General features: G+C 37.9%; 1 protein-coding gene across 1 annotated transcript in view; it reads left to right on the top strand.

The window, feature by feature from the left end:
* The first annotated feature begins 215 nt into the window (after positions 1-215).
* The window catches only part of LOC107678283 (carbohydrate sulfotransferase 8-like), a 76,332-nt gene continuing 67,331 nt past the window's right edge, over positions 216-9,216 (top strand). The window contains exon 1 of the mRNA XM_016473494.1: positions 216-295. The gene's annotated coding sequence lies outside the window, so the exon portion shown is untranslated. The remainder of the gene's footprint in view (positions 296-9,216) is intronic.

Here is a 9,216-nt window from a genome sequence, read left to right on the forward strand (position 1 = left end):
AATACCAGCAGCATCGGTGTCTCTAGAGAGCGCGCGAGAATAGAAGCACGGGATGCGCGCACGCCCAATACACACTAGCGCCGCGCGACTGTTCACATCTCACCAAACATCGCTGCCAGTAGCTTTAAAGTTACACTCCGACCGCACATAGGCATTTTATTGCGGGCTACGTTTGTTTTACGTGCCATGCTTCAGTTACTAACTCGGTACTGAAATTTCAACCGTTGAATTCAGCCAGCCCAAACGAAGTGGAGCGCCTACAGCGGCACATTTGAGCCTTATGAAGATTGTTGAGGTAAGTGTTGCGTGTGCTAACGGTTTTTTCGTGCTACAGGAAAGAGTATAAATAGATCCTCCAGGCGTGAAATTTGAGCTTCAAAGAGGTCAGAAAGTACAAATGTCCGAGTCTGGACTGCGGTGCTGAGGAGAAGTGAGTGAGGAGTAAGAAGTGGAAACGCTGTCAGTATCGGGAGTTTGGTTGGCAGTTGCTACTGTTTAACTGTAGGGCAGTAATGTTGTTTCATTCGATGTGTTGTTCAAGTGGAAATGATGAATGTCACGTTAATTAGTTAAACAAGTCGGGTTTCTAAGCATCTGTTGGACTGAAGTCTGACTCAGCCTGTGCTTCTAACCGTTAGACTGAGTGTCAGCAAGTCAGTGTTTTAAAATGATGCTTGTGTATTTATTTTCAATTGGTTTAAAGGGTAGTTTGCCTAAATATTGAAATTCTGTCACTTTATTTATTTTATTTAGTCATTTAGCAGACGCTTTTATCCAAAGCGACTTACAAATGAGGACAATAAAAGCAGTCAAAACTAACAAAAGAGCAACAATATATAAGTGCAAATGACAAGTCTCGGTTAGCCTAAATTTAAGTTTAACTTAAAACTGTACATGTCTTCCTTCTGCATAAGAACTAAAAAAAAAAAGCATCAGTCATTCACCATCTTTTCCCCCATAAAGTGAAAGTGAATGGTGACTGCAAAGAAAATCGTTGAGAATGACAGAGTTGTCATTTTTGGGTGTACTGTCCCTTTAAGATAATATATTTCTTATACCAACATGCATTTAAATTCACTTTTGAACTTTTTTTTTTTTTTTAAAAGAGCTTCAATTTTTTATTGCCCATCACAGTTGGAAACAAGCGCCATGTGTGCTGTTCTGTCTGTCCAACAGATGCCACATCCATCACTCTGATGTTCATGATATAACTCACACCTTTTCAGAGGTGTGCTTCACTATCTCATACAGATGGCTTTTGAGGCAGAAAGAGACATTCTCCTTTTTCATTCCATGTAGAACTCTCTTTGAAAGGGAAGATTTAAGAGATCTTCACTCTGATTCCTTTGAATTATTTCTCTGCAAGCTATAAATAGGATGGTGACATGCCCCCACCAGCTTCTTGTTAAGAAATAGATGTGCTCAGAGGACAAGACCGTCTAGCACATGTTCTGTGTGTTTTTCCAAATGATAATGATAAACAGAGTGGTTGATATCAAAACAAATATTTGACCAGTCTCTTTGTATCTTGTCCATGTGCACTGTAATAGATCATCTTGAAAACCTTTCAAAAAATAATTTTATGAAATTAAATTACTGCAGTGTTTTTTAAGTTTAGATTTTATTTACCTTTTCTTTTATTAAGAAAAAAAAATTAAAGTGAATGGGGCAATTTCTCGAGGATATAAAAGCAGAAATGTGAAGCTTATACAGTGTAAAAAATATTTTTTGTAAATAAAACAAAGTTTGAGTACGTTTTACAAGAAAATTCTATTTCACTATTTCTAATTAAAAAATTCATGTTTAATTCAATCTGTTACTTGTTATTTATTTATATTTATTTGTGAAATGTACTAGCAATTTCTTGGGAATAATGGTTGAAAAGTAAATACTACACTGATTTGTTTTCCATTGTAGTTTTATAAAACATTTAAATGATCTCTTCTGTTAAAAACTTATGTAGTGTTTGAGCTGTAAATTTGTTCCAATCAAGTATTCTTATAGTCGTTATAGGGCAACAACGTTACATTGTCATGGCAATAAAGTTGTAAAATTGGATATGATTTTACACAAGGTTAGTAGCTGTTTTTCACACTAAAATCATGTTAGCACATATTTTATGTTAAGTCTAGTGTCTATACTATTAAAATGGTGAGTATTTTAACATACACCATGGCTCCATTCACTTAAATTGCTGTCGATTAAGTTTAACTTGTACTGAACCCAAAATATGGCACATCTACCAAATATATGTCTCTTTTAACAATTTAAAAAGATATTTAAGTTTAATCTTTAATCTGGTTCATCAAATATTCACCCAGCGAGTGAATTATGAATGTCAGAGATCTTCTTTTCCCCCACAAGGGAATTGATTTGATTGGCTGCCCAACATTTCGTCATTATCGGATCACTTTGTGTAGTAGCAGTTTCTTCTGTATTTCACCCTGGTCTGTACAGAGGGTTATTTTTACTTTCACTGCCATAGAAATTGCCTATATTATAGTCTACTGAATCCTGTGGAAATAATACTTGTGGGACAACTCATGCATTTTTTAGTATTATACTAATGGATGTTTGCTGTTTGTGGAGGCCACAGAGAGTCGTAACATTTTAAAACAACCACTTAAGAACAGAAATCACTTTGGTTTCTGTTTTGGCTGTATGGCTGCATTTAAGATGACAGGATTTTAGTTGTTCTCCATCATGCATTGTAAATATGTTTGTGATGCATGCGTTTTGAATTGACACTCTCTTTTGCTGCTTAGTTTTTTACGTGTAGAGTAGACCAGTGCTTGAAGTGGGCCGGTACACACCGGTATGCAGTACCGGCTAGGGCTGGGCGGTATATCGAGTTTGTACGATATATCGATATTTTCTTTATAAGTGATTCGATATGAGGCAATACCGTTTCTATCGATATACTGTATTTTGATACGAGCTCATCTGAAAATATAGCGGAGGACACAGACTGAGCTGCTGCAGAGAAAGTGCATAATCCAATTCGTTCTAAACATGTGACAAGCGTCATATTAAGGCCTTTAAAAACTGGTAAGACAGTTTATAGTTTAGTTTCGCATATTAGTTTAAGCGGCTCGGCCCATCATATGCTCTGACAGAAAGGCTACATGTGCCGCTGACAGACACTAGGCTACTCGCGCTGTTTAATGTGTTTGAGATGTGCTGTCTTCCTGAATGCATAACTTACATCTCACAGGTATATTCTCCATCTGTACATGTTAGAAAGCCATGGAAATATTTCCATTTTTCTGTCAGAAGTGCATGAGCCTTCTGCTTTGGGATTCTCCGCTAAACTTCACAGATTTCAGTGAACGAGTGCCGCCGCGCGCATGCGCGTCAAACAGACAGAGCTCAATTAAATAGGAGCGCAATAATTATGACTAAAATATACATTTTGCTGAAATATTTGTAGTTTGACAATAAATGTGACATGTAGAATTTAAAACCTACAAGTAAGTCTATTTTTATGATAGCACTGACTGTAAAGTGACTGTAATGGGGTAATCAAAATAGCCTAACACATCTCTGTGCTTTTGTTCTAATTTATTTTCATTTTTAGTTTAGTGAATTTAACTTCAGCTTTAAAAGCCTTCATTTTTGTTTTTAGATTATAATGTTACAATGTTAGAATGAAATGTGATTTTAACCCTTTTTTGCACATAATATAAAGGCTTACATGGTTACATTCACTTTATTTGTTTTCATAGCCTTTATTATGTATTATTTTGTTGGACAACATTGGCCGGTAAGTGAAATATGTATATTAAATACAGATTTTTTTAATCCAAATACAAAAACGAAAATACCGAGATATATACCGTATATCGCAAATCGGCCAAAAAATACAGAGATATGAATTTTTGCCCATATCGCCCAGCCCTAGTACCGGCACTTCAATATTTTAGTCTTTAGCGTACTGGCACTTTTTCGTGCGTACCGGCACTTCTGACATGTCAAAGCGTCAGTGTCTGGGTGTTTTATAATGAATGCCGGCTGAAGGTGTTTTAGATTATGCGCTGGTCAGTGGTTTAGTTATTCTGAATGCATGCGTATAGTAGAATATACAGTCAGGTTAAGGCAGCAGGTTTTGGGAATACATTGGGAGGCCTACATACATTGGGAATTATGAAAATGTATTTATTTATGTATTTATTTTGGGGTTGAAGTACTGGCACTTCTTTTTTTCCACTTCAATATCACATCCTTAATAAAATGTTTTAACGAAACTATGAATCTTTAAAAGTCATTTTTCCATTTGAATCAATTTAAGCATGGCATCTAATTCGACTAAGATGCAACCTGCCGAGTATATATTCCATAACATCCTAAGCGACTCACTGCCATTGTAACCGGCCCCATGCGAGTCTCCAGATGCTACTGTCTGCCACTGCTCTCACCCAGGTCCTTTTATCCTTCTACTACCCATTAACCTTACCATGATTTTTTCAAGCAGGACATCTTCATATTATTGTTGGTCCTAAACAATATGATGGTTTTAGACATCATATCCTTCTAAATATAAGGGTGGTTAAAGAAATATTTCACCCAAAAATTAAACTCTGCTGAGAATTTACTCACTCTCAGGCCATCCAAGATGTAGATGAGTCTGTTTCTTCATGGGAACAGATTTGGAGAAATTTAGCATTACTTTACTTGCTTACCACTGGATCCTCTACAGTGAATGGGTGCCATTAAATGAGAGTACAAACAGCTGATAAAAACATCACAATAATTCACAAAACTCCAGTCCATAATATAGCCTTGTGAAGTGAAAAGCTGCATGACTGTAAGACACAAATGCATTATTAAAACATTTTAACTTCAAAATGTTGCTTCTGTCTAAAATATGAGTCCATAATCCATTATAATGCTTCCTCCAATGAAAAAGACCATCTCCTGTTGTCCTCTCACATGAAAAACCACCAACATATTTCATTACAACTGTTTTGGACTGTCCCTTATCCCTTATAAACAGTGCTTGATCTGTGCATTTTTCTCTCCTGATTCAGACAAGATGACTTTTTCTCTGGAGAAAGCAATATTTTGAATAGAGGACTCATATTTTAAATGCAAGCAACGGTTTAAAGGGGTCATATGACGTTGCTAAAAAATCCATTATTTTGTGTATTTGGTGTAATGCAATGTGTTTACGCGGTTTAAGTTTCAAAACACACATTATTTTCCACATACTGTACATTATTGTTGCTCATCTATGCCCCGCCTTTCTGAAACACGTCGATTTTTACAAAGCTCATTGTTCTGAAAAGTGAGGTGTGCTCTGATTGGATAGCTATCTAGCGCATTGTGATTGGCCAAATTCCTCAAGCGTGTGACGGAAAAGTTGCGCCCCTAACCAGGTTCAGGAAACCTTCCTCCGTAAAATGCGCTGCACACACTCGAATATTTGGGTTGTACTGTTCTGGAACAGTGTTGTAAGTAAAACTTAACCACTGATTTCTAGTTGTGTCCTCTTTTGGAAGGCCAAACAAAGTAGTTTGGCTTTCGCAACAAAACACACAGCATCTCCACAACATGACGGCGGCAACAATACTACAGCTAGAATAAAATTTACACCTTCTTTCTTTGCGTATACATTTGGGCGGTGTTATGCAAATCTTCCCACACACTGACGTAGATATGTGGGGGCGTGTTTGAATGAGGCGTTTTAGGTAGGCGTGGCTGAGAATTCACTTTTATAAAGAATATCTCTTTGGGTTTGAGACTTTAATCTTTGCGACTTTACGGATCTTCTGCATGCACGAACAGCTTTTAACACTCCAAAGACAAAGGAAAACATGAAATTGCATCATATGACCCCTTTAAAGTTAATAACATCTTGATGAATTTGTTTATTACAAACATGCAGCTTTTCCCTTCACAAGATGTTAACTGATGGACTGGAGTCAAGTGGATTATAGTGATATTTTTATCATCTGTTTGGACTCTAATTCTGACGGCACTCATTCACTGCAGAGGATTTCCACAAATCTGTTCCAAGGAAGAAACAAACTCATCTACATCTTGGATGGTCTGAGGGTCCATCCCCCAGGGAGTAAATTTTCAGCAAATCTTCATTTATGTGTGAATTATTCCTTTAATAGTTACCATGTATGTTTGATGTTGATCCAAAAACACACCCTGTTTGGCCAAATCATGGTCAACACACATGACCATCACCCAGAGGAAACTCTCATCCAGGACCTCCTCTAGCACTACAGTTTCTCGTCTCTTACCAAGCTGCACATGACACACAAAATGATCAGTGTTGACAGGTCAGTCATCACTGTGCCTTGCTCTCCCTCTCTCCCCTGTCATCTTGAGACCGGCCTCATGTTGTGACAGTGTAAATTACATCAGTCACTGCACTGGGGCGAACACACACTCGTGCACTCATCCGATACACACGTGAAATACACTCTGCTTGCTCACAACGTAATACAGACTGTGTTTTAACAACTCTAGTTCTTTCCCTCTCACACACGCAGATGCACACACACACCGTATGGCTCAGCACCATATGTTGACCTCCCTTACACATGAGGTGCTCTGGCCCTGGAGGGAAATCAATTACACACTAATATTACTGTGCAGTGGCACGCTTCTCCAAAAGACAGATGCTTACTCAGGATGATCTTTAAACAACAGCTCCAGACTTTTCACATTTTTCCCTCTCCTTAATACTGGCCAAAGCTGTCTGTCCCCTGAACTTGATAAGTTTATATGAATATTGCTGTAACTGCTGGTCTAAGTTTATCACCCCAATCTAAACCTTAATAACTAGTGAGACAGAAAATCAGATTCGAAATGATTTCATAAATGAAAACAAATTTTAAATAAAAGGAGTGCAATTTATGGATTAACGCATTAACACATTTTGCTGCAGCAGGTAAGACAGGGTTTTGTATTTATTCTTTATGTTGGTTGCCATGCCAATGGAAAACACATCACATTACGCTTGATCTTCAGTCACTGTATTAAAGGGTTAGTTCACCCAAAAATGAAAATTAGCCTGTGTTTTTTACGCACCCTCGAAGCATCCTAGGAGTATATGACTTTCTTCTTTCAGACGAATCATATCGGAGTTATATTAAAAATTGTCCTGGCTATTCCAAGCTCTATCATTGCAGTCAGCGGGTGTTTCTGTTGAACAGTCCACAAGACGTTAAATAAAGTGCGCGCATCCATAATAAAACGTGCCTCACATGGCTCCGGGGGGTGAAAAAGGGCCTCCTGTAGCGAATCCATGCGTTTTCATAAGGAAAATATCCATATTTCAAACGTAATAAACACTTTTCTCTCACTTCCGGTATCTGTCATATGCGGAAGGCGTTCCAGAGGATGACGTAGGACGTATGCTCAGCGCGCGCGCCTCTGAGATATGCTAGTCTCGCGAGTTTGTTTATAGGAGCAAAGGAAGCAAAGTTTCCTTACTTTAGCAAAGGAAAACCAGTCTCCTCTTGGCTTATATCGAAATCCTCCAACATTTTTCTTTACAAATCCTCGGTTTATACTTCTAATTCATGACCAGCGTTTTGTTTTGTTCTCTGTCCGCATTCGTCACTAATCACTCTACGCCGACATCCTATGTCATCCGCTGGAATGCCTTCCGCGTATGACAGATATTGTAAGTGAGAGAAAAGTGTTTATTATGTTTATTACGTTTGAAATCTTCCTCCAAACATGGCGAGTCGAGTTAATGCTAAAGAGCTCAATTTTGGTCTCATCTGACCACAGCACTTTCTCCCAAGCCTTCTCTGAATCATTCTGATGTTATTTGGTAAACTTTAAATGGGCCTGTACATGTGCCTTCTTGAGCAGGGGGACCTTGCTGGCGCTGCAGGAGTTCAGTCCATTGCAGCGTAGTGTGTTACCAACAGGGCCTAAAATTAACACTCGCCAAGTGCCAAATGCGAGTAAAAATCAGCGTTGGCGAGTATATGTAACAGTGTCAGTCGCCAGTTGGCAGGTAAAACTTTTACGAAATATAACAATGCAATGTAGTGGGAACAACAGTCCGTTTTTAAAGAGATTTGCTGTTTCTGACGTAAGCGAATAAAATGATATTTTTCGAAGACAAGATCATCGTGATTGGTTAGCTGTTCTGTCATAAGCGACAAGAGCGAATCAAATAATAGGATACAAATGGGCTGATAAGGTCAGAGCAGTGTGATAGTCCGCTTGTCAATAGACTCGTTTCTACTAACTTTTACCTGAGACGATATTGCTGCTTCATTTCGGAAGATTAACTTTTCCCTTCTTTATTCTTCATAACCCGAGAATGTGGCGACACATACCTGGGGTTATGCCTCCTAAACAGTGCAGTGAAGTATAGTTTGAAAGGTTGCTCGTTCGGCTGTACGCAAAGGTTGAACCGCTTCAGACAGCTCACCCGCTTCAACGGACGAAAACACACAATGTCAAAATACGCGTTTTTGGAGAGTAACCTCGTAAACGTAGTTTTAAATGAGTTATAAAGTCTTAAATGACCGTAAAAAGAGTTTGGAGAAGATATGTCAGATCCGCATCATCAGGTTTTAAAGAGGCCGCGCTGCTTTTAAAGTAAAACCTGCTGAAGTCTGTCACTGATGTAAATCAAAGAACAAAAGAAAAAGAGAAATCACTCGTCTGCTCTAGTCGCTGATTAACTTGTGTAGCTTGAATAAAGATTAAGCTGTATAGTTTATGCATATACAACTTATAGTTTATGTGAAGATTGTTTTAAAATCAATTAATATTTCAGAGCCTATTGTTCAAAATAATGGCTTTCAATTATACTGTAATGTTGAATGGCTATAATTAATAGGTAAAATTGAGGGAAAAAGTATTTTATAGAGACACCAGTAGCAGTGTTAACATGGATGCGGAAAAAAATATGCACCACATACGCACTGCAAACTGAGTATGTGTGAAACAGGTGTAATGGCCTGCTCCGTTTGCCGAGCAAGAATCTCAACGGTTTTTTAGGGACAAAAAAAATATATATAAATCAATAAATCTGTTTGTTGTTTTTTCTTGTAAGTAAAGTAAAGGACAAATTAAAAACATTGTAAATATGTTTAGTCATTGTAGTATTAATGACTGCCTGTTTTTGCAAAAAGAGTTTCATGGCCGGTAAAAAAAAATTTTGGCCGGTAAATTTTATCACATCACCGGCCATTGGCAGGTGTGGCAAAAAGTTAGTTTTAGGCCCTGTATATA

This window comes from Sinocyclocheilus anshuiensis, unplaced genomic scaffold (assembly GCF_001515605.1).
Source record: "Sinocyclocheilus anshuiensis isolate Anshui unplaced genomic scaffold, SAMN03320099.WGS_v1.1 scaffold1318, whole genome shotgun sequence".
Lineage (NCBI taxonomy): Eukaryota > Metazoa > Chordata > Actinopteri > Cypriniformes > Cyprinidae > Sinocyclocheilus > Sinocyclocheilus anshuiensis.